This window comes from Nothobranchius furzeri, chromosome 4, assembly GCF_043380555.1.
Source record: "Nothobranchius furzeri strain GRZ-AD chromosome 4, NfurGRZ-RIMD1, whole genome shotgun sequence".
Taxonomy (NCBI): domain Eukaryota; kingdom Metazoa; phylum Chordata; class Actinopteri; order Cyprinodontiformes; family Nothobranchiidae; genus Nothobranchius; species Nothobranchius furzeri.
The window spans coordinates 62,419,153-62,441,450 of record NC_091744.1 but is presented as its reverse complement, the minus strand read 5'-3'; the positions used below and the strand labels follow the sequence as shown (position 1 = coordinate 62,441,450).

General features: G+C 40.6%; 1 long non-coding RNA gene across 1 annotated transcript; it reads left to right on the top strand.

Annotated features, from left to right (window-relative positions):
* The first annotated feature begins 2,602 nt into the window (after positions 1–2,602).
* Positions 2,603–4,212, top strand: LOC139069643 (uncharacterized). The gene is made up of 4 exons (XR_011520335.1): positions 2,603–2,739; positions 3,272–3,367; positions 3,457–3,543; positions 3,982–4,212. It is a non-coding gene; the product is annotated as an uncharacterized lncRNA (long non-coding RNA).
* Positions 4,213–22,298: the final 18,086 nt, after the last annotated feature.

Sequence of the window (22,298 nt, the reverse complement as noted above, 5' to 3'; positions counted from 1 at the left end):
AATGTAATAAACAAATTATTTGCTCTCCAATTATACAGGTTTAAAGACGGAAGAATTTTAATGCACAGCTATGACTATTTGGGGAAAAAACTGATTCCAGTTTCAAATTTGGAAATTAGTTACTGGTTTGTTACTGATCTGGTTAGTTATGAGTATTGTCCTGGTCAGAGGACAATTTATAGAGACACCAAATGCTTTTGACTTATGTTAGCTGTATATAGTTCTTAGTGTAGATCAATACCTGATAAAACATCACTTAAATATGGATGGAATAACCTTTTATGGTGCTCCACAAGTTTCTGTTGTTCTGGTTCAATGACAGATTGCTGACATTTGATTGCAATCAGTCACTTCACCCTTGTGTAAATATCGTTGTTCAATCATACTTTTTTCATTTGAGGAACATTGTTAAGCCAAGTTCCATCTCGAAGGTTGAGATTGTTTATTCATGCTTTTCTAAAAATCCCATATTGAATACTGCAATTCACAGTTCTACTGCCTTTTGTTAGAACTACGGTCTTGCTTCAAGAAACATTTAATTCCAGGCTTTCCACGAACACAAAACCTGTTATGCTGAAAAACTAAAATTTCGAATGTGTACAACATAGGATTGAAAAAGAAGAAAATGTTTGAGTGTGCCTCATATTAAAAGATTATGCAATGTTTTTTTTTTCTTTTTTTTTTGGTGATGCAACAATATCAACTTCTAGTTCACGCAAACTTATTTGAAGAATAGTAGTCTTTGAAGATGAACAATCTAGCTTGCATTTCCATCTATCCATCCATTTTCTGAACCCGCTTGTCCATGTATGGTCGGGGGGGGGGGGGGGGGGGGGGCGCTATCTCCAGCGGTCAGTGGGCAGTAAGGCGGGGTACACCCTGGACAGAGAGCCAATCCATCTCAGGGCATATAGCTTGCATTCTTCACACAAAAAAAGAAATAATTCTAACATATTAAGGCCCGTACAGCTTCGAGGCGATTCTGGTCCACCATCCAGCACCTCAGGAGGGGAAAGCAGTGCACTACCAACACTGTTTATAGTGCGCTGCTGACCTCTGCTTGGGATGTTGTGGATCGGTGGGCAGAGTACTTCAAAGACCTCCTCAATCCCACCCCAGTGAGGAGGCAGAGTCTGAGGACTTTTTGGTTGGACTCATCAATCTCTGGTGCCAAGGTCACTGAGTTGGTCAAAAGGCTTCATGGGTGGATGAGATCCGCCCAGATTTTTTTAAGGCTTTGGAAGTTGTAGGATTGTGTCGGCTGATGCGGCTCTGCAGTATTGGCAAACTGGGTTGCTGGTCCCCCTATTTAAAAAGGGGGACTGCATGATGTGTTCCAACTACAGGGGAATCACACTCCTCAGCCTCACTGGAAAAGTCTGTTCAGGGGTTGTGGTGAGGGGTGTCCGACAGATTGGGGAACCCCAGATTAAGGAGAAGCAATGCTCTATACCCTTAGGGGGGTCCTAGAGGGTGCGTGGGAGTTCACCCAACCAATCTATATGTATTTTGTGGATTTGGAGATGGTGTTCAACTGCGTCCCTTGGGAGGTGCTTTAGAGGGTAATTTAACCAATCAATCAAGAAAATTTATATGGCGCCTTCATCGCCCATTATGGGAAGCCAAGGTGCTGAAGAACAAAATACAATCATGATAAAAGAAATTAAAACATTGAACATGAAACAGAATTAAAAGCAAAACTACATAAAAGTATGCCAACTTCACGCATGTACAGGAAATGCTAAACAAAAAAATGGGTTTTCAGGCGATTCTTAAAGACCGGAAAAGAAGTAGACTGCCTAATTGACTGTGGGAGCTGGTTCCAGAGTAACGGCGCTAGAAACGAAAAAGCCCAGTCTCCACGAATCCGACACCTAGTACGAGGGACAACTAGCAGGCCCTGATCAGAGGAGCGCAGAGAGTGTGATGGGACATATTGTTTCAGGAGCGCTGCTAAGTAAAGAAAGGCGCCTCCATGAAAGAAAATAAAAACAAACACCAGAAGTTTAAAACTACTTTAAGAGTAAGGGGTACCAGAACCTCTTATATGAGCTGTTAGGTCCCTCTGTGACTAGTTTCAGAGCTTGCTCTGCATTGCCGGCATTAAAGGAGACATAACATGAAAAACCCACTTTTTTATCCATTAACACAGTGTGTTTCACATTTTAAGTGTCTAAGTGAGCAAAAAGGCTTATATTATTCACTGGAGTTGCTATTTAGATATTTAATAATTAAGTTTTGGGCATATTTGTCCACCCGTTCAGTTTTTCAAATTATCTATTAAATCAGTAATTTATTTCGTCAGGATAACTACCAAATATGGTAATGGCCCTGGCTAAACACAGAGCCAATCCGCCATTTTTTCATCTCGCTAAGATTTTTTGTAGTCCTATTGGAAAAATGCAGAATGTCTGGTTATTTTAGCCACACACAGCTCAAAACTGTTCCTCGTTTTAAGGAAGGGTGGTATGGCAGTATTTAAACCCAGGAGCTGATGACACTACTGCTAAAAAAAAAACAGAAGAAAAAATAGTGTGTGTGTGTGTGTGTGTGTGTGTGTGTGTGTGTGTGTGTGTGTGTGTGTGTGTGTGTGTGTGTGTGTGTGTGTGTGTGTGTGAGCGCGCGCGCGCGCGCGTGGTTCGTTCGTGTCTCCTGGCTAGTAAGTACAGAGGGCTTCATCTATCTAAAAGGAGTCATTTCCATCTGAATGTGACAGCACCGGGACACAGCAGCAGAGCGGTAAGCTTCATATCACTCTAAAATGTCGACAAACTTTACTTTAGGTTTACGGGCATTAGCAGCACTAAAGCGTTAGCATCCGGCTTGCTATCGCTAGCACAGTATGCTAGTAAAGTTAGCACCCAGATTAATGTGGATTTGGCTGATTTTCGTGGAATAAAACGTGATTTCTGATCAACGCCTTCTTTTACACCAGTTGTACATCCACTGATTGTAGCAGCAGAGAGCCTGTGTGTTATTTTACGTGAGTGTGATGTAATCTTAGCATCCAGTAAATAAAGTCCCATATCAGCTAAAATGCAGCGTGACAAAGTCATTAAAGTGCGTCAACACAGTGGATTTAATAGTTTTAAAGAACAATCTCTGAGTGAAGTGAGGTTAGTTTTTTGTCTCACTGCAGATATAAAAACGAACTCTGCATCAGTCAGACGCAGCAAAGCTCACCGTCTGTATGAGCGTGAGCATCGGAAAGCTGATCAAATCAGCTGTAAAATAATTAAAACAACAGTAAAAATGCTCCTTTGCTTTTTAGAGTCCACATCCAGAAGTCTGGAGCCGTGTTTCACTGACAGGCTGTCAGACTAACGCCCTGATGAGCTCAGCAGGGACAAACTGGTCTGATGTTTAGGTAAGTGAAGATCTGCTTCTCCAAGTCCTTGAGATGCTAGTAAAAATAATTTAGCCAGCTTGCTAATGTTACTTTTCTTCTCCTCTAAGGAACACAGAACGCTCAGATGTTGGAGCTCACGTCACCTACTGAGGAAGGAGACCCACCAGTAAAGAGACGGTCTGGACCAGACCAAAGTGAGTGATGACACACCTCAGCCACCCTCATCATTAAGAACACCTCACCCCCTGAATCACTCCATCTGATGACAGCAGAGTGATTTATTTGATGTTTTACTTGTTTAGTCTGTTTAGAAATTATTGAATTACATTATTTTCTGTAATCGACCATCTGATCTGGATGTGTGCAGAATAACTTTCCCCAAATTCAGCAGCAGCTGGCCTACAAAAACAGCTGCAGCATGTAGTAAGTCTGTCTGCACTGCTCTCTAAAGAGCTTCCTTTCATAAGGAATCATTTGTATAATTTTAGTGTCACTATTTTATTACATTTGTAAGAATATGAAGTCACTGCAGCAACACAAACGTGACTATAAACATGATAGCTAAAGAAACAACTTTCCTAAAGCTGCTTGTAAACAAAATATGTCATTAAAGTTATCGTCTATCATTGCAGAATATGGCGATGACATCATGGAACTGGTCTTTGGAAAAGTTTTCCCTGAACCAACTCCGTTTCTAGATGAGGTAGAGAAGATCTGCATCTCACCAACTCTCTGGTCTCAGTATTCAGACAACGGAGGTCTCCCACTGTTATCCAGGACCAGTTTGAAGCCCACATACTTCCCCTCCCTCATCATCAGGAAACATCAATCCGTATCCCGAGGACAACAGAAGACGGCAGGAGGACAGGAACTCTGAGACCTAGATACCACAGCACCGGGACACAAAGCACCTGTGTGCACAATGCCTGTTTAACTACTAAAACCTGTTTATTATATAGTTCTACTATTTGCTGTGAGGTTAATACTTAGAAAATTTGTATTTTAATGTAAACAATAAAAAAATCACTGATTGTATGTTTTCTTTTAGATGTAATGGTCCAAACTCCGCCTTGTAGACATTTATTGCATCCTGTAGGTAAATACACAGAACAGGCTCAGATCCAGGATGGTCCAGCATGCACTTCTTCCATTCTGGCTGTTAGGGATTGTATCAATAACTCAATGCCTACTGATGTTTCCACCTAACGGTATTTATTTAGAATGCAGGTAAGATTTAACTATATTTGTTAGCAAAGCAGACTGATCTTGGGAATTTCACTGCAGCACTGATGTCCACCTCTCTGTACACATTAGAGAGAATTACCACTTTACAGCTAAACACATTTAATAAAGATATAGGCTATGCATTGCAGACAATAAAAACAAAGTTCTAAGCATTAGAATTATAATGATCACATTAAAGAACATTTGGAGGAATGTTCTTTATTTTTGACTAGAATCTCAAATCTTTAAATTAAAATGTAACTGCTTTTTATCAATTTTCAGCCATTAAGACACCCAATATTAAATAAGACTACTTATAAAATTATTTATAATTATATGTATGTATATATATAGATAGAGATCTTAATAAAATATATTTTAATGGTGTTTTAATGAGCTGTATCATTTTTTAAAACATTTTTATAGAAATAAATAAGCAAGCAGCATTCCTTGTGTGTGTGCGCGTGCGCGAGCCTGCTCGCTTGTCTCGTCGGCCGTGACGGATGTGTGTGTGTGTGTGTGTGTGCGCGCACGTGCCTGCTCACTTGTCCCTCCGTCGGCCGTGACGGGTGTGTGTGAGTGACTACAGACAAATGCATGAGAGAGTTAGCAGCCTTGGAACAGCTTGATGAACTACTCTCCCCACATGTTTTAAAAATGCTAATATGCTATGCTAAATCTGCTATGCTAAAAAATGATTTCTCTATAGAACTACAAAGTCCGGCTGGGGGAGGAGAGTACAGGGCTGCACTATGGAGGGGGGCGGAGTTTACAGCTCCTCCTCCAGTTTAAAGAGACAGTACCCAAAAACGGCTCGTTCTCAAGACTCTCCTCAGAACAGGGGTAGATGAGGGTCTGTAGAGCAACAATAATGAGGAAATCAGACCAAAGAACTGCAGTTCCACTGTTTTTAGACCCCCAACTGAAGGATTTAGATGTAAAAAGGAATAACTTAAAAGCATGTTATGTCTCCTTTAAGGCGGGCTCATTTCCGGTGAGAGTTGGACTCCGCTAAGGCTGCCCTTTGTCATCAATTCTGTTCATAGCCTTTATGGAAGGGATTTCTAGGCACAGCCAAGGTGCTGAGACAGGGGTGGACTGGGACCAAAATTCGGCCCTGGCATTTTTAGGAATCATCGGCCCTCCCAATTGGGAGAGCGGTGGGGGTGGGGGGATCTAGTATGGACTGGGACTGTTAAATTACAAGCAGTGCCAGACTGCTGCGATCGGGAGCCCTGACCTTCAAGATCAGCTCATTCTCCATAGGCGGAGATCATTAGCTACATGCTAACGCGGTAAAACAACTCCTACGTCATCGCTCTACTGCGATTTTCTCGCTAAAAACGCCTGGAAAAACTCTGTTAGCTTTGGGTTACCATGTTCTGCAGATCACCAACTGTGGAGTAGTGTCGGCCCAAGCTGGGCAAACAGCCCACTTGGCTAAGCGGCCCACCGGGACAGTGCCAGAATGCTGGATAGGCCAGTCCACCCCTGTGCTGAGAGGATCCATTTTGGTGGCCTGAGGATTGAGTCTCTGCCTTTAGCAGATGATGCGGTCCTGTTGGCTTCATCATCAGAATGGGAACTCCGGCTCTCACTGGAACTGTTCACAGCCGAGTGTGAAGCAGCTGGGATGAGAATGAGCTCCTCTAAATCCCAGGCCATTGTCTTAAGTTGGAAAAGGGTAGAATGCTATCTCCAAGTCAGGGATGAGGTCCTGCCTCAAGTGGAGGAATGTGAGTATCTAGGGGTCTTGTTCACAAGTGAGGGAAAGATCGAGCGCAAGATCAATAGGTGGATTGGTGCTGCGTCTGCAGTGATGCGGGTGTTGTACCGATCTGTCGTTGTGAAGAGAGAGCTGAGCCGGAAGGCAAAGCTCTCAATTTACTGGTCAATCTACATCCCTACCCTCACCGATGGTCACAAGCTTTGGGTAGTGGCCGAAAGAAATAAGTGGATACAAGTGGCCGAAATCAGTTTTCTCTACAGAGTGGCTAGGCTCTCCCTTAAAGATAGGTTGAGAAGCTCAGTGATTAGGGAGGGGCTCGGCGTAGATCATCTGCTCCTCCACATTGAGTGGAGCGAATTGAAGTGGCTCAGGCATCTAGTTAGGATGCCTCCTGTACACCTCCCTGGTGAGGTTTTCTGGGCACGTCCAACCAGGAGAAGACCTAAAGGAAGACCCAGGACACGCTGGAGGAACGTTGTTTTTCGGCTGGCCAGAGAACACCTTGGATTTCCACTGAGGAGCTGGCTCAAGTGGCTAGGGAGAGGGACGTCTGGGTCTCCCTGCGTAGACTACCTCCCCCACGACCCAACCCCAGATAAGCAGCCGAAAATGGATGGATGGCATATTAAGGTTTAGAATAAATGTTTTGTTCTAACAATTAACTTAAATGTCAATCTGTTGCTAAAAACAGGAGCCAGTTCAAAAATACAGTTTATTGATTGATTGATTTTTTTTTTTATTATTATTATTTTTTTTGTGTGTAGAGGAAATGCTGAAATAGGGCTGGTCTAATTCATGTACTTAATTTGTAGTATTCCAGTCTGTAAGAACAAACAATCTTTAACTCTTTAAAATGTCAGGTCCCATGACTGTAATAGGTTTTGTTTCCATTGGAATGCTTGTATATTCTTCTCTTTGAAAAATGACAGTGAGAAATGCATAGAATAGATACATCTTGTAGCAAGAAGCAATGAAGTTCACACATTGTAGGGCGACATTCAGGCTCTTACCAAGTGGAAAGAGGTTTGTTCGCCCACACATTCAGAGGGCCAGGAGAAATGTGCCTGGGCCTGGTTTACAGACTGCTGGCTTGCTCTACTGTAGCAGGTGGTGCACATTTTCCATTTACAATAACACACTAAGTGTGGGCAGCAAAGAGGAGGTGCTGTAATCTATTCCTGCATTGAACACAGCCAATCTGACCCTCTTTGTGGCAGCATGCCTTGGCCTATTGTGTAATATTTCCAATATTACACAATATAAAATAAAAAATACCTGGTAGAAAATAATCATATAGTGGAATTAGACATGTCAGTGAGATTCTGATGTTATGGTTTCACGGTGATGCTTAGTGCTAGATTGATTAAAGTGGACTTCTATGGAAAGGTTAGAAGCAGGTTAGAAGCAATAATCTCCCCCATAAGTCTTTGAACAACTCGTTTGAAAAACAGGGATGAATTCAGAATATACTGACGAGCTAAATGTTGTCTGTGCCAAGAACACAGTGGATTACTGCCATTTTAAAATGAACAAACCAATGCATTGCTTAAAACAAACAGAGCTGTGGTAAATGGCTCTATCCAAAGCACAGTCCACCAAATAAAAAATAATGTAAAGACCTATAAATTTGACACAATTATTTACTTAAAGACCAAGTTCACTGAGAAACCATATTTACTTGTTAGTTTTTTTTAAATATGATCAGCATCTCTGAGTTTCACATGCAGGCTACAAAAAAGTCTTTCGCCGACAATAGATGGGGAAATGCTCATATTAGAAGAGCACTTCAATTGCACGTCACATTAAAAATAAAATAAATATGTTTTTTTTTTTGGTCCTACATTGTGTGGTATCCAGCATCTCGGCAAAAACTACACAATTCACACAAACAACTTTCACTCACAAACATTCCCTGCACAACCAGCTAATCTCTTCAGATTAAAAAAAAATTTGAAGTACACAAACATAGCAGAGCAGAGTGGTGCATGTACCTTTTGATTGGTGTCATATTGAATTCAACTGGCTGCACCTCTGTCCTCATAAATCAGACCAAGACAATCCCATATATTTCAAAGTCTGGATTTAAAATCAGAATGGTCAGCAGGATTATCACGCCATATGAACCAGGCAGGCATTCTCGTTCGTCAGAGAATCCATCCATCCATCCATCCATCCATCCATCCATCCATCCATCCATCCATCCATCCATCCATCCATCCATCCATCCATCTATTTTCTTCCGCTTATCGGGTCACGGGGCCAGCAGCCTAAGGCGAGAGGCCCAGACTTCCCTCTTCCCTGCCTCTTGGACCAGCTCTTCCAAGGGAATCCCAAGACATTTCCTGGCCAGGTGAGAGACATAGTCCCTCCAGCGGGTCCTGGGTCTTCCTTTAGGCCTCCTACTGGTTGGACGTGCCTGGAAAACCTCACAAGGGAGGTGCCCAGGAGGCATCCTAATCAGATGCCTGAGCCACCTCAACTGGCTCCTTTCGATGTGGAGGAGCAGCGGGTCTACTCCGAGCCCTTCCCAGATGACAGAGCTTCTCCCCTATCTCTAAGGGAGAGCCCAGACACCCTGCAGAGAAAACTTATTTTGGCTGCTTGTATCCGCGATACCCAAAGCTCATGACCATTGGTGAGGGTAGGAACGTAGATTGACCAGTAAATTGAGAGTTTTGCCTTCTGTCTAAACTCTCTCTTCACCACGACAGACCGGTACAACACCTGCATCACTGCAGATGCAGCACCAATCCACCTATCAATCTTGCGCTCCAGTTTTCCCTCACTCATGAACAAGACCCTGAGATACTTGAAGTCCTCCACTTGGGGCAGGACCTCATCCCTGACCCGGAGAAGGCATTCTACCCTTTTCTGAATCAAGACCATGGTTGTCATGTTCCACAAACTTAAAAACAATACAAAGCCATAAATACATTTTCACAAAACATTTGTTGACAAGAAAAAAAAATTAAGAATTTAATGTGTATTTATTGTTGTAAGTGCAAACAGATTGAACCCATTTTTCAGTCGGATAATAGAATTAAGAGTCAGTTACATTTACCCAACCCCTCATCTGCATCCCAGACAAGCTCGTTCTCAAGGTCAGAGGCTTTCTTCGTCAGCTTGCTTCTCACACCAAATCCTCTGTTAGGAATCTTGGTGTGACCTCTGACCTAGCTCTCACTCTGGATTCTCATGTCAGTTCTCTTGTTCGCTCTTTCTTCATTGCTAAGCAGAGTCCCATTCTGTCTCGCTCTTAACTTGAGATTGTTCTCCTCACACTTAGACTACTGCAACTCGCTTTTCACTTCCTGAACAGTTTGCAGGTTGTTCACAATGCCTGTGCTCTGCTTCTGACCAAGTCTTCCAAACATACACACATCACCCCGCTCCTCTTCAAGCTTCACTGGCTACCAGTTAACTTCAGGGCTAATTTCAAGCAATGCTGGGAGTAACACCATTTAAGTATAACAGCATTACTAACGGTGTTGGTTTTTTTTTTGGGAAACTGAGTAATCTAAGTAACTACTTTTCCAATCGTTGAAACACTGTTGCCGTTACAGGGCCTGTGAAGTGGTGTATTACTACAATGTGGTTGAATGAAGCACAGTAGCACAACATGGCTCCTACTCATACTGCACACTGGACGCATCAGTGGCGTGGAACAGTAGCGGAAAGGTTAACTCGCGACAATCTCTGCACTCCAGTGCACACCAGGAGAGTCTCAGCCGTAGAGTGGCTTCTCCGCTGTGCTCATCACTCGACTCGCAACATCACAAAATCCCTCAAGACTTTCGCCATCCTCCTCGCTTAACTCGCAAGATCACAAAATCACTCGAGTTTATGCGGTCCTCCATTAAACCATAAAGAAGAAAATCCTGTTTTACATTGCTGTTTGATGTGATATATGATGTCACTCCACTCCACTGCCAGGATTAAAGCCATGAAAAACACACTGCTGCACTTCTGGAATGAGTAAATAAGCCATTAGGTCACTTGTGTTGTGTTCCACTTGTTTGTCATAGAGATGTGTGATATAAAAAATGTCTTCTTCCAACAGGCACTCTGCAAGCTCTGCAAAAAAGTGGTCTTTGTTGGATGTTTCTACCTTTGATCTTACTAAAGTTGCTTTGATTTTTTTTACGTCTTATTATTACAGTCAAAGATGGAGTCAAAATTCAGGCACTGTCATCATTTAAATGAATTTTAGAAATAGTTAAATCATTAAATAAATGGATGGTGAGGCAGCAAAAAAACCTACTGAAGTTAAACATCGCTGAAGCCTGAAAGAACACAACGGAAGTACAAGAATTATAATAACCACAAGACACCACAGGGAACTAACAGGGAATCTGATAATAAAGTGAAAAACCAAAGGACTAATTCAAGCCGTGTGTGTATGTATATACTGTATGTGTGTTTAATGATGACAACATGAAGCCCGGTCACTGTTGCACATAATTTAGATTTTTGCCTGTGCAACATTTTTAGTCATATTTGTATTTCTAAGAAGAATTAGTTTTATGTCCTATAAGATTTTCTATAAAGGTTATATTTGAGATTCTGCTTTCAGCTGAGACGGAAAAACAGCCCTAATCTGCAAGAGTTAAACCTTTATTCTGGACAAAAGAAAGCACAGTGGACATTCACAAATTAACAGTAACTTTACAGCAACGTTTCAATTAACGTATTAAACAGAGTTGTGGTCCAAATGAGGTGCAACAGAGGAACAGAGCACCTTTATCATTGTTTCCCAATTGTTGGTATTTGCATTACCTGGTGCACTGACACTGAATGATGTTTGATGATGGGTCCATCTTGTTCCCACAATGTGAAATGGTTCAGTGACTCTGGTCATTACATTCACAGCTAGCATCTGCTGGACAAATGCTTCTTGGACTTTTAATGACTTACCACTAATTTGTGAAGCATGTAAATAAACAATACACACACCGCAAATACACAAGTGGTTCCTAAACATTTATGTAGTTTTGTTTCAGGAAGATTAGTTTTGCTAGACTAGTTTTGAATTGTGTTTTGAACCATAACTATTTCATTTTAGCAATACATTTTGCTTTACTTTGATTTTCCTAATCTCTTATGCAACAAAGCCCTGCACATTTTCATTATAGACCTATAGAAGTATGCATTTGACTAAAATCTTTTATGTCTCTACGTTAAAAAAACAAGTTGTCTTCTGACGCTGCTGACTTTAGCTACCAGCAGTTGCTTTGTTGACTGAACTTTCTTTAAAAAGACACACTGTGGTGACATCTGCGCCCTTGTAGCAAATTTAAATGGAGATGCCACCAGACTTAAGAGGTGCCACCAGTTGCTATGCAACAGTAGGTTTCTGCAAGTTTCAGGAAATAAGCCGAGAGACACTGTAAGGGAGAGCAGTTTGGCACAGAAATTAGGTGGGGTATAAATGTAAATGTATTTTATTTTAATTATTTATTTAAATTGATGTCGATTGAGAACTCGTTCTCATTTACAATGTTGATCTGGCCAAGAAGTTGCAGCAACAGACACAGTTAGCTTTACACCAAGAAAGACAGGCCAGATAAAAGCATAAAAGATAAGAATATGATTAAAACAGATGTAAAGACAAAGGACAGTTCTCATATATTATATGTACAAGCAATCAAAACAGGCCTAAAACAATTCATCATTCATCAGAAACTATTGTTTGCAATGAATTATTGAAGGTAGACAATGGAATGTAGGTAGTGAGCTTTAGTTATTTTTACAGCTCATTACAGTCGTTGGAAGCAGCAAACTGGAATGAGGAGTGGCCGAAGGAGGTGCGAGCTTTGGGAATAACCATAGAAATTAAAGTAGCTTTCCAGAGTTTTCCCCTTTTAGAAATTATGTATGGCTTTTCAAAAATCGGTGAAAGTGATTATCTTATCATGTACTGTGATAATGTAATACATCTTTTTTTTTTTTTTTTTTGCTACGCATGCCCCCTGCTCCGCAGAGCTCCTGCAATAGAGCTCCGGATGTCACATGATTCTCAGAGAGTAGACGCCATGTTGGCAGGCAACAAAGGTAACCAAAATGAACGGGATCGGTTTGGATTTTACTTCGTCGAAATTTTCTTCACACTTTAAAACCGAAGAAATAGTTTTGTATACTCAGAAATTAAATAGACTAAACATCTTCGCCCCTTATCATAACTCTGGAATACTTTTTAAAACACCAGAAGCTGTCGGAGCAGACCTCTTACCGGACTTTAGATACCCTGACATTTATAATTTCCTTGTTAATTTTCCCTAGTCCTACTCAGGACCATCGCTAAGAGCATATAAAAACCTGGAGGGATGCAAATGGATTAAATCAGGGTTTGTTGTCAGTATCCAGATCTAGATTCTTCCTGCAAAGGACAGCACTGTTGTCACTGGGAGGGTAAGTGGAGATTTTTGTTACCATTAGCAACAGCCCGTTGCAAGGTTATGTCTGTGTGAAATGTCGTGTGCTTTTTATGTGTGATCTGACAATTGATCAACCATTGCTTAAAAATGAAATACAGTTTAGCCAGTTAATTGCTGTGATCATAAGACACGTAAACGGCAGCACGCAGAACTCACGAGGCAACATTTTACGTGATTTTTACTTGTTGCTGTGAGTAATAAGACAGAAAAAGCCACGCCAAAATAAGTTCAGGAAGCCCACTAAGAATTGTAATAAAAGCACTTACAATAGATACAATGTACAATTGAGGAAACGTTGGTTCAAGTACCTGATGTGAAGTGGTCACTGCATAAGCGAAAACCTTTACTCTAGGGATCCCACAGCTTCATTTTAGCCTGGAGGCTAGCGCGTTTCATTGCGATGATCCAACGTTTGCGGCGTTCCGGATCTTGGGGAATCCTGTAGATGGCTCTTCCCTTATCTCGTCCACGTCTGTTCTGGCATCCTGGGGTACAACATGAATCTACCATATTTCCTGTCTGATTGAGTTTTCTGACAATAACAAATAGCCCAGCTGCGGGCTTCTGCCTGCCAAGATGGCGCGGTTCGATTTGAACTGTTGCATGCCGGGAGAAGTGACGTCAACTCCCAGAGCTCTATAGGAAACTGAGACCCAACCAGAACTAACCAATAGCGTTAGGCTACTGCTTACCTGCTTCAAATTTCAGGAAGTACCTCAGCTGATGCAGAGTTGATTAACTTTTCACGGACAAGTAAGTCTTTAAAATATAAATACATGAAAACACAATATGACATGAGAATAATACTTGTAAAACAACGTGTTTTAGCTCTTTTTGTCAGCTACAGAAGCACATATATAAACAAGAAACGTGAAGTCGCCATCTTAAAAAAACGGATCGAACAACCTGTGGGAATGGAGTGATGGTCAATTGTACAGATCACAATGATGACAATGACGAAACGGATTGCTGAGTGATAAATGACATCGAGTTCATGAAGAAGCTTTTTGAAGCAGTTCTATACATGATGTCACCATAATCTAAGATGAGAAGGATTGTAATGATGTACTCTCCTCACTTCCCCTCATGCCTGTGAAAGATTCAGCTTTAGCCACAATTTGTCACTGATGAGTTTTTTCCATATTTAGTGTTGAATTTATTTGTAAAGGAAATGACAACCTTTGTTAAAATATAATCAGTTTCTAACAGATAAAAAAGCTATTTTTCTATTAATGGTAATTTTGAATATCACTGAAACAGGTGCACCAGAGCTTTTTTTCCCCTGGGCACGGCTTACAAGGCATTCATTCCTACTAGAGACCACTGCAGATGTATAAAAATAGGTAATGTGTGGGTTTTCCAGCATTATACACTGAACTAGAAGTGCCACTGACAATAACCCTACCTCCGACTATCTGAACTACCACTTTTTTGTTTTGGGTTGTTTTTAAGATAATGTGTACGTTTGTTCTGATCTGAAAATGAAAGCGGGAAAATAAATGCTCAGTTTGGGAAACATAACAACAACTCAACCTGGAATTTGACGGAACCTGCGTGTTGTGCTCAGATGTTTACTACAAAGCAGGAAGCAGATGAATTACGTTAGTAAATCTGTAAATCTTTCCTCATCCGTTTCTTTTCACCCTGAAACCGTACTTGATGAAGAGATGGGACTTCTTGTTATTTTGACGCTTCCTGTTGATGTGTTGTAAAGTGTCATTTCAGCATGCTTCCACCTCACACACCCCACACACTACACACAATTGCACACATTTTGTTTTGTTTTGCATCCCTCATTCTTTTTTTTTGTGTCATTTTTAAAATACCCCTTCCCCCACCTTCTCCTGTTCCTCCACTCCCACCAGTTCCCCTCGGGCAGTGAGAGTTGAGAAAGAACGAGAGATAAATTATGTTATTTTGAACTGTGACATGTTTCCCTGCAAGTTAGTCCATTATAATTCATAAATAATTGGCCAGTACCGTCTGTGGGAGCTATTTATAGAGCTGATTGCTGTTTTGACACAGAGCAGAAACTCTGAGTTCTCATTTTTTATAGCTATGAGAAAGTGTAACAACATTTAGGTTTTTAAAATGTCCTGTTAAATTCCCGATTTCCAGGTTGATTTGTCTTGCTGTGTAAAGCCTCGCGCTTCACCAGTTTGGTAAATAGAGATGGGTCAGTTGTTACCTGGTGTCTTCATAAGGAAAGTTTCACAGCCGTTTGAACATATTTAATTCACCTTTACTGGCAGCAAACAAAAATAAATCTTTCTGTTTTGAAGATCTATGTTGAGCTCATGCTGGAAATCAATACAAGCAGTGAGGCTTGTCTGTGATGCTGGAATAAACAGAGGAGCAGACAAGTCACGTCCAAAGAAGTAAACTAAACCCATATTTCCACCTTGAACACAACATATTTAACTCCACCTGAGAATAAATATATGTGTGACTGTTCTTAAATCACCAATCATGTTTAAAAATCTTTCACTGTGCCTTTAGAGGTTATCGGTGGAAACAGGGCTGTAAATCTGAACAAGGATGACAAATAATTAATCAGTCAGAGCAAATCAGCAGATTAATTGGGCTTCATTAAGCTGAGAGCATTTTGGTTACGTAAACGCTTGAAATCACCAGATGAGGAACATCAGTCCAGAGGAGTTTTGCAGGAACACTGGATTGATTTAAGTGCATTTTTTCTTTATTTAATTTAGAGTTTAAAGTATTAAAATTGAGATGAAGGTCCACATTTATGGAGCTTTGATTGTTTGCTTTGGAGATATTACCATCGTCAGTCCAACGAATGAGAATCAGAGGAGCACGGTGGGCTCCACTGGTTCAAAAAACAGATGGTGGGTTAGACCTGAGCCTATAATGTCAGATGTAAGTCAAAGCCTTTACGCGTGCTTTGTCAAGACAGATCTCACTGCCGCCCCTCATTTAGCGCCTCTTCTCCACTGCAGCAAAACAGCAGGAGAACATGGCCAGAATGCAGGATAACAAGTGGCAAAAAAACAAAAACCTCTCTCTCTCTCTCTCTCTCTCTCTCTCTCTCTCTCTCTCTCTCTCTCTCTCTCTCTCTCTCTCTCTCTCTCTCTCTGTGGGCTCTTTCCAGTTTCTAACCTGCTCCACACAGCAGTCAGAAAATACAAAAGTTGGATGATGAAAGCTGTTAAATTCTGACATTCCTGTAATTCCACCATAAGAAAGAGGAGCTGAGGCAGACAGAACCTTATTAAGACCTGTTCTTCTGCAGCTTAGTCCTCAGGACTTGTGTGAGTTTTATCTTTGAATCCCTTCAAGTGTGACCACAGTAATGAACCTATTAGCCATGAAATTGACTTTTCTGATAAACAATTTGGGGTTCCTTGGTTATTATTTTTTGGCACTGACACCAATCTGAGGAATTTAGAATAAAGTATTTTCTGATAATCAGTTTGAATCTAAAACCTGCATTATTTTTCCATCCATCCATCCATCCATTTTCTGAACCCACTTTCTCCATGCAGGGTCGCGGGATTATTTTTCCTTTTGCCTTTTATTGTTTTTAACAGCACAGCCCATTAAACTAAACAACATACATAGAGGTGTTAATGAAAAACAGGCATTTTTATTTTTACTACCAAATAATTTTAAAATGACAAATAATAAACACCCAAAAATGGCAGGAAGATGAGACATAATTAGCTTGTGGTATTCCACTTAATTTCATGAATTGGTTTCATTCACTAAATCACTGAGCTTATCATTAATGCTTGCTTTTGCTTGGCTGGTTAGCTGTTAGCTGCTCTTAAAAGCTCTTTCACTTTCGTGGCGCTTTTTTCTCTTTTCACTGTTGTTGTCCTGAGTATCTGTTGGATTTTAATGACATATGCTTATCGACAAGTGATGTTAACGTGTCCTGCTAGAGCAAGACGTCGCGCAGCCCTGTGCCACAGCTGAAAAAGGCCTGCAGTGTTAATTTCGTTCATTAAATATTTTCTTTTTTCCCACGATGAATTAAAGTTTGCAGATGAAAACGAAACCAAAATGAAGCAATAAACTTCTTTAAAAACTAAATTAGTATCATTATTAATCAACGTTTTTGTTGACGAGTAAAAAGCAACTACTACTACTACTTTGTTACACTAACAAAGCGGTGACAAGTAGTGATTGGAGCGTAAAGGTGGAATGTGGAACACGAGCACCAAAGTGAAATCTAGTATGTGGAGCTTGTAAATGCAACAACAGAACAAGGTTTCCAGCCATCGAGATACCAGGTTTGCTGCCGATTTTTATATGGGTCCATCTTTTGTAGATGTTATGGAAAAATCTATGTATATTAATTCTTGATCATGGACTCAACTAACTGGATGTAATATGTACTGCTCTATGCCTCTCTGCATCCTCTCATACACACACACACACACACACACACACACACACACACACACACACACACACACACACACACACTCTTGTATTCATACATACACTGACTGCCTCTCTCACACAACGACCTCACTCCTTTCTTATCTTCCTCTCTATAAATAAAGTCTGTGAACAGATGTTCGGGGCATTTGCTTCGGCATCTTGCCACAGTTATAACTGTTTGACTTGTCTGCTCATTGTCTCCTTCTCTCCTCACTATAGGAAATGGGTTATTGATAAACATCTTGGTAAAATCCATGACAGTAGACTTCACCCAAACTCACTCTGGTTTTAGATCTTTTGTGGTCGCTCCTTTTCTGAGAAGGATACCGACATCTTCTGGGCTCAGAAGCGGCAACTAGACTTGCCAAGTTTGCCTTTTTCCACAGGGCCGGCCTGAATATTAGTTAATGCAGTACTAAGCTTTTTTGACCCTTTGTGTAAAGTGTAAACATGTATCCCTTCATAAACATGTTTTAAATGTTTAATGGATGTCTAAGCATTACTTAATCATTACTTAACCATAATTAATCATTACTGAATGAATTTTGAACCCTTAGGTTCAGTAATAGTTAACTGCTTAATATTGCATTAAATAATATGTTTAGTAATGCTATGTAATGCATAAAAGCAGTTGTTAACACTTCGCATAACGGTTTATTAATGCTTAATAATGCACTAAGTAAAGTTAATAAAGGGACCCTTATTGCAAATGTCACTGATGTATGTTAATTTGTTCCTACTCCAAAGCTCAGAATTTAGAGAGGGAAGTTTTGGTTTCGTGGACTAGTTGTGTAATGCTTTCTCAAACTGTTTCTGACATAACTTCTGCAAAACCTCCTCCACACACAAACACATCTCATTATGTAATGAATGCTTACTTGGTCTGCATTCTACATGATCTCATCTTCTCTGAAAAAACACCTCACTAGTTCTTTCAGAGCCATTTTATGCTGTCTTCTGTTTCCCCTCTTCTGACATGTATGTATTTAAGTCAGAAAAGTTAGAATGACTGGAACTTTTCTGTATTTTATATGAACATTACATCTTAATCACACCAATATTTTAATTCAAAAATGACGGCACCATAGTTTCTTACGTTTTTTTTATTCTTTTTATGCACAAAAAACACTTGTTCAAAGATTTTTACAGGGCCAAGCAATAATATCTGGACAGAATTTATGAATGTTCTGCAAAGCATTTTTTTCACTCTGAGTCAGATGGTCTGGGTAATGCATCAGCCAAGGAGTAATATACCTAAATAATTGATGCTATTTCTAAAAGGCTCCAAATCTCTGCGTGTACATAATGGTTCCCCAGCATAGATATCTTTTGAGATCCATTCAGTATTTCCCATTGTGCTGACTGTCAAACTCTGGTTGATTGATTGTAGTTCTGCTTTGCACCTCTCTGCTCATAGCTCAGCTCTGCAGTGACAGAGCAGACACACAGATGAATAATGCATGCCCGTATCAACCCATCTTGCAAGCGCAAAGCAACGAGAGAAAGACACGGATAGACAGTGAGCAACAGATGGGCAGAAAACATGAAAACTGCTTGAAATAAAAAGTCAGATTAAATATCTTTCAACAAGTTTGAGTGTTGCTCTGTGAAACGTTGAAATTAGTTGTGAAACATTTTTAATATATGAGATAATTAATGTTTGCTCTAAAAATACATCAAAAATAGGATCCAAGTTATTAAATAAAGGTCACTTTTTTAGACAAACGACTGAATCAGTTTGCCAGTGCTACTTCAACAAAGCTAGACAGCTTTATCGACTGCAGCTTAAAACTAGCCTGGCAAGCCAGACTAAATAATATTGTGGCGGCCCTGCCACTGATAGGCTGGCAAGGCCGCATTGCACTCTGGGGGGAGGGTAAATTGGGCTTGTTTATTCCGCTTGTGGTGTTCTGAGCAGCTCTGAGAGGTATAAGGGGGCTAGACCATTCAGGGCTTTGTAAGTAAAAGTTAGAACCTTGTGTTGAATTCGAAATTGCACAGGAATCCAGTGTAGATCCGCCAGAATGGGAGTGATTTGGCAGCGTTTATTTGCATTGGAGAGAAATCTGACTGCAGCATTCTGGACTTTCTGCAGACAATTTAGGACTGATACATTTACACCAATTAGAACCGAGTTGGAAAAATCGAGTCTGGAAGTGATAAATGCATGAATCACTGATTCATGAGTGTAGCCTATTAAGAATGGGCTTTAGTCGGGCAAGGCGACAAAGCTGGAAGAAGCAGGATCGAACAGTGGCATTTGCATGTGCACTCATTGATAAGTCAACATCCAGTTTAACCCCAAGGCTGGTCACACATGAATTAAGGTTTAAGGGGGAGAGATCAAAGGCAGCAGAAGTATGCAGATTATGTTTTGGTTTGAATAGAATGGCCTCAGTCTTATTGTCATTGAACTTCAGGAAATTGGAAGCTAGCCAGGTTTTAATTTCTGAGAGACATTCTGAGAGCTGGGTAATGGAACTTAGTTGATTTAAAGCCATATAAATTTGACAGTCATTGGCGTATATGTGATAATGTAGGCCGTGTTTAGCAATGATATTTCCCAGTGGCAAAATATAAATAGAAAAGAGGAGTGGACCTAGAATAGAGCCCTGGGGAACTCCCCAGGGGAGTGGGACAAAAGGAGAAGAGCTATCGCCTATGTGGATGCTGAAGCTCCTGTCAGACAGATAGGAGTGAAACCAATTTAACGCAGTCCCTGTGACTCCAACAAAAGATTTCAGCCTAGTTAACAGAATGTTATGGTCAACTGTATCGAATGCCGCTGATAGGTCTAGCAGTAGTAACAGAACAAAGGAACCAGCATCAGTTTCTGTCAGAATATCATTTAACACACAAATATGTGCAGACTCGGTGCTATGATTTGGCCTAAAAGCAGACTGAAAATGATCGAGTAGTGAATGTTCCAGTAAATTATGTGAGAGTTGAGCATGTACCATTTTTTCAATAACCTTTGATAAAAAAGGAAGTTTGGAGATTGGACGGAAACTTGCATAATCATTTTGATCCAGGCCAGGTTTTTTCAATAGCGGTTGGACGACCGCCTTCTTAAAGGATTCTGGAAACACTCCCGATGACAAACTGTAATTTAAAATACTCAAAATAAAAGGACCCACTACTGGCAGAGCCCCAAGTAGCAGCATTGGAGGGAGAGCATCCAGTGGGGAGCCTGAGGGTTTTATGGACTTGATTAATTTATCCAGATCTTGAAGGGAGACAGGATCAAAATCAGAGAATGGAGGAGAACAGAGTGATTCTTTCTGGGTAACAGGTCCCAACAGATTCTGTCTAATAGTGCTGATTTTTTCCAGGAAAAAATTCTGAAAATCAGTGCAAAGTGCTATGGTTGGTGTGGAGGGGGCGGTGGAATCCTTTAGTGAAAGAACTGAGTTGATGGTACTGAAAAGCTTGCGTTGATCACCACGATGCCTCTCAATGATGTTGGCAAAATAATTATTTTTAGCTGATCTGACAGCTTTTTGGTAAGCTGCCAGGGAGTCTTTCAGCATTTGTTGGGAAATTTGTAGCTTGTCCTTTTTCCATTTTCGTTCATGTGTCCTACACTGGCGTCTGAGAGCACGAGTGTTGTCATTTAACCTGGGATCAGAGATTATCTTTTTTTGTCTGAGTTTAAGCGGTGCAACAGAGTCAAGGGCAACAGAACAAGCCATATTGATGGAGTCCACCAAACCATCTACCCCCACCGATCTAGATGGGGAAAAAGATGTTAAAAGGCCAGCCTCCAGACTAGATGACAGCATAACAGAGGATGAGGTAGCGAAACACCGAGCACAATGTTTAGCCTGATGCCTTGTAGGGAGAGATGCTAGGTTTGAGATATTAAAAATGATTGGAAAATGATCAGAGATACAAACCTGATCTACAAATAAATCAGAAGCACAGAGTCCAAAAGATAAAACTAAGTCCAGTGTATGGGAGCGTTCATGGGTAGGATCTTTGACCAGTTGCTGTAGATCAAATGAATCTAAAATGTCCAAAAACTCCTTTACTAAGGGCTTTGTGGGACAGCAGATATGAATGTTAAAGTCACCAAGGATAATCCCTCTTTCATATTTTGGGAGGAAATCAGCTAAAAAGTCTGAAAATTCATTTAGAAAGACTGAGTTATATTTAGGTGGACGATAACAGAGAGCACAGAGTACAGGTGGGCAGCAGGCTAATTCAAACACTGACAGCTCAAAGCTGGAGGGAGTCACAAAACCAGAGAGTGGTTTCAGAGGGAGAAAGGAGTTGTATAAAGTCAGCAAACCCCCACCACGACCAGAGAGTCTAGGCTCGTTTAAGACTAGGCATTCAGGAGGACAACGTTCTGATAGAGGGGCCGACTCACCAGGCTGGACCCAGGTTTCAGTCATGGAGAACAGGTTTATTGACTGGTCAATGAAATAGTCTTTCAAAAAAGCCGTTTTATTCCCAATCGATCAGACATTCATGAGAGCAATCCTGAGGAGTGAAGCAAAAACAGGAGCGGCAGACGAGCAGCCATTACATCAGGCGCCATCTTTCTCGAGAATGCTGCTAGGGGTCCGCGGAGGTTCCAATGGAGCGTTTCTGCACCGAACTTTGCAAAGCAAGAATTTGGTCTAGTTCACTGGGCTACTCAAAATTCCTTTTTTGGGTTATTTTGAGCCACCCATGGTTAATTTTGGACCAGAAAAAACAAATTTGTCTCTCAGTGGTTTGTTTTTGTAAGATGCTTAATCTTTCCGCAGCAGGATTTTGTTACCCTCTGGTTTCTAAAAAAGATAAAGAGTCTGGTTCTTCCTACATTCCACAGCGCAAAACTCCTTATCACAATAATTGTTCATTAGCAACATCAAATGTATTTTATGTAAATGTAAAAATGGTTTTATGTGATGACAAAGAGAAATAATGAAAGCAGTAAAGAGATTATGTAGTTGTTTCATAAAAATAACACCTGTTCAACAATCTAGGTCACATTTAGATCTATACAACTAAAATCTCTCTATGCATTTAAAGATTACATGTACAGGCTCAGTGAAGTGTGTTTCAGCAAAATTAAAATGACTTATACTAGCTTTCAACATAAATTATTTGATTTTGTTTCACATGTCTGAGACACAAAAAGCCCTAGATTCAGATGTATTTA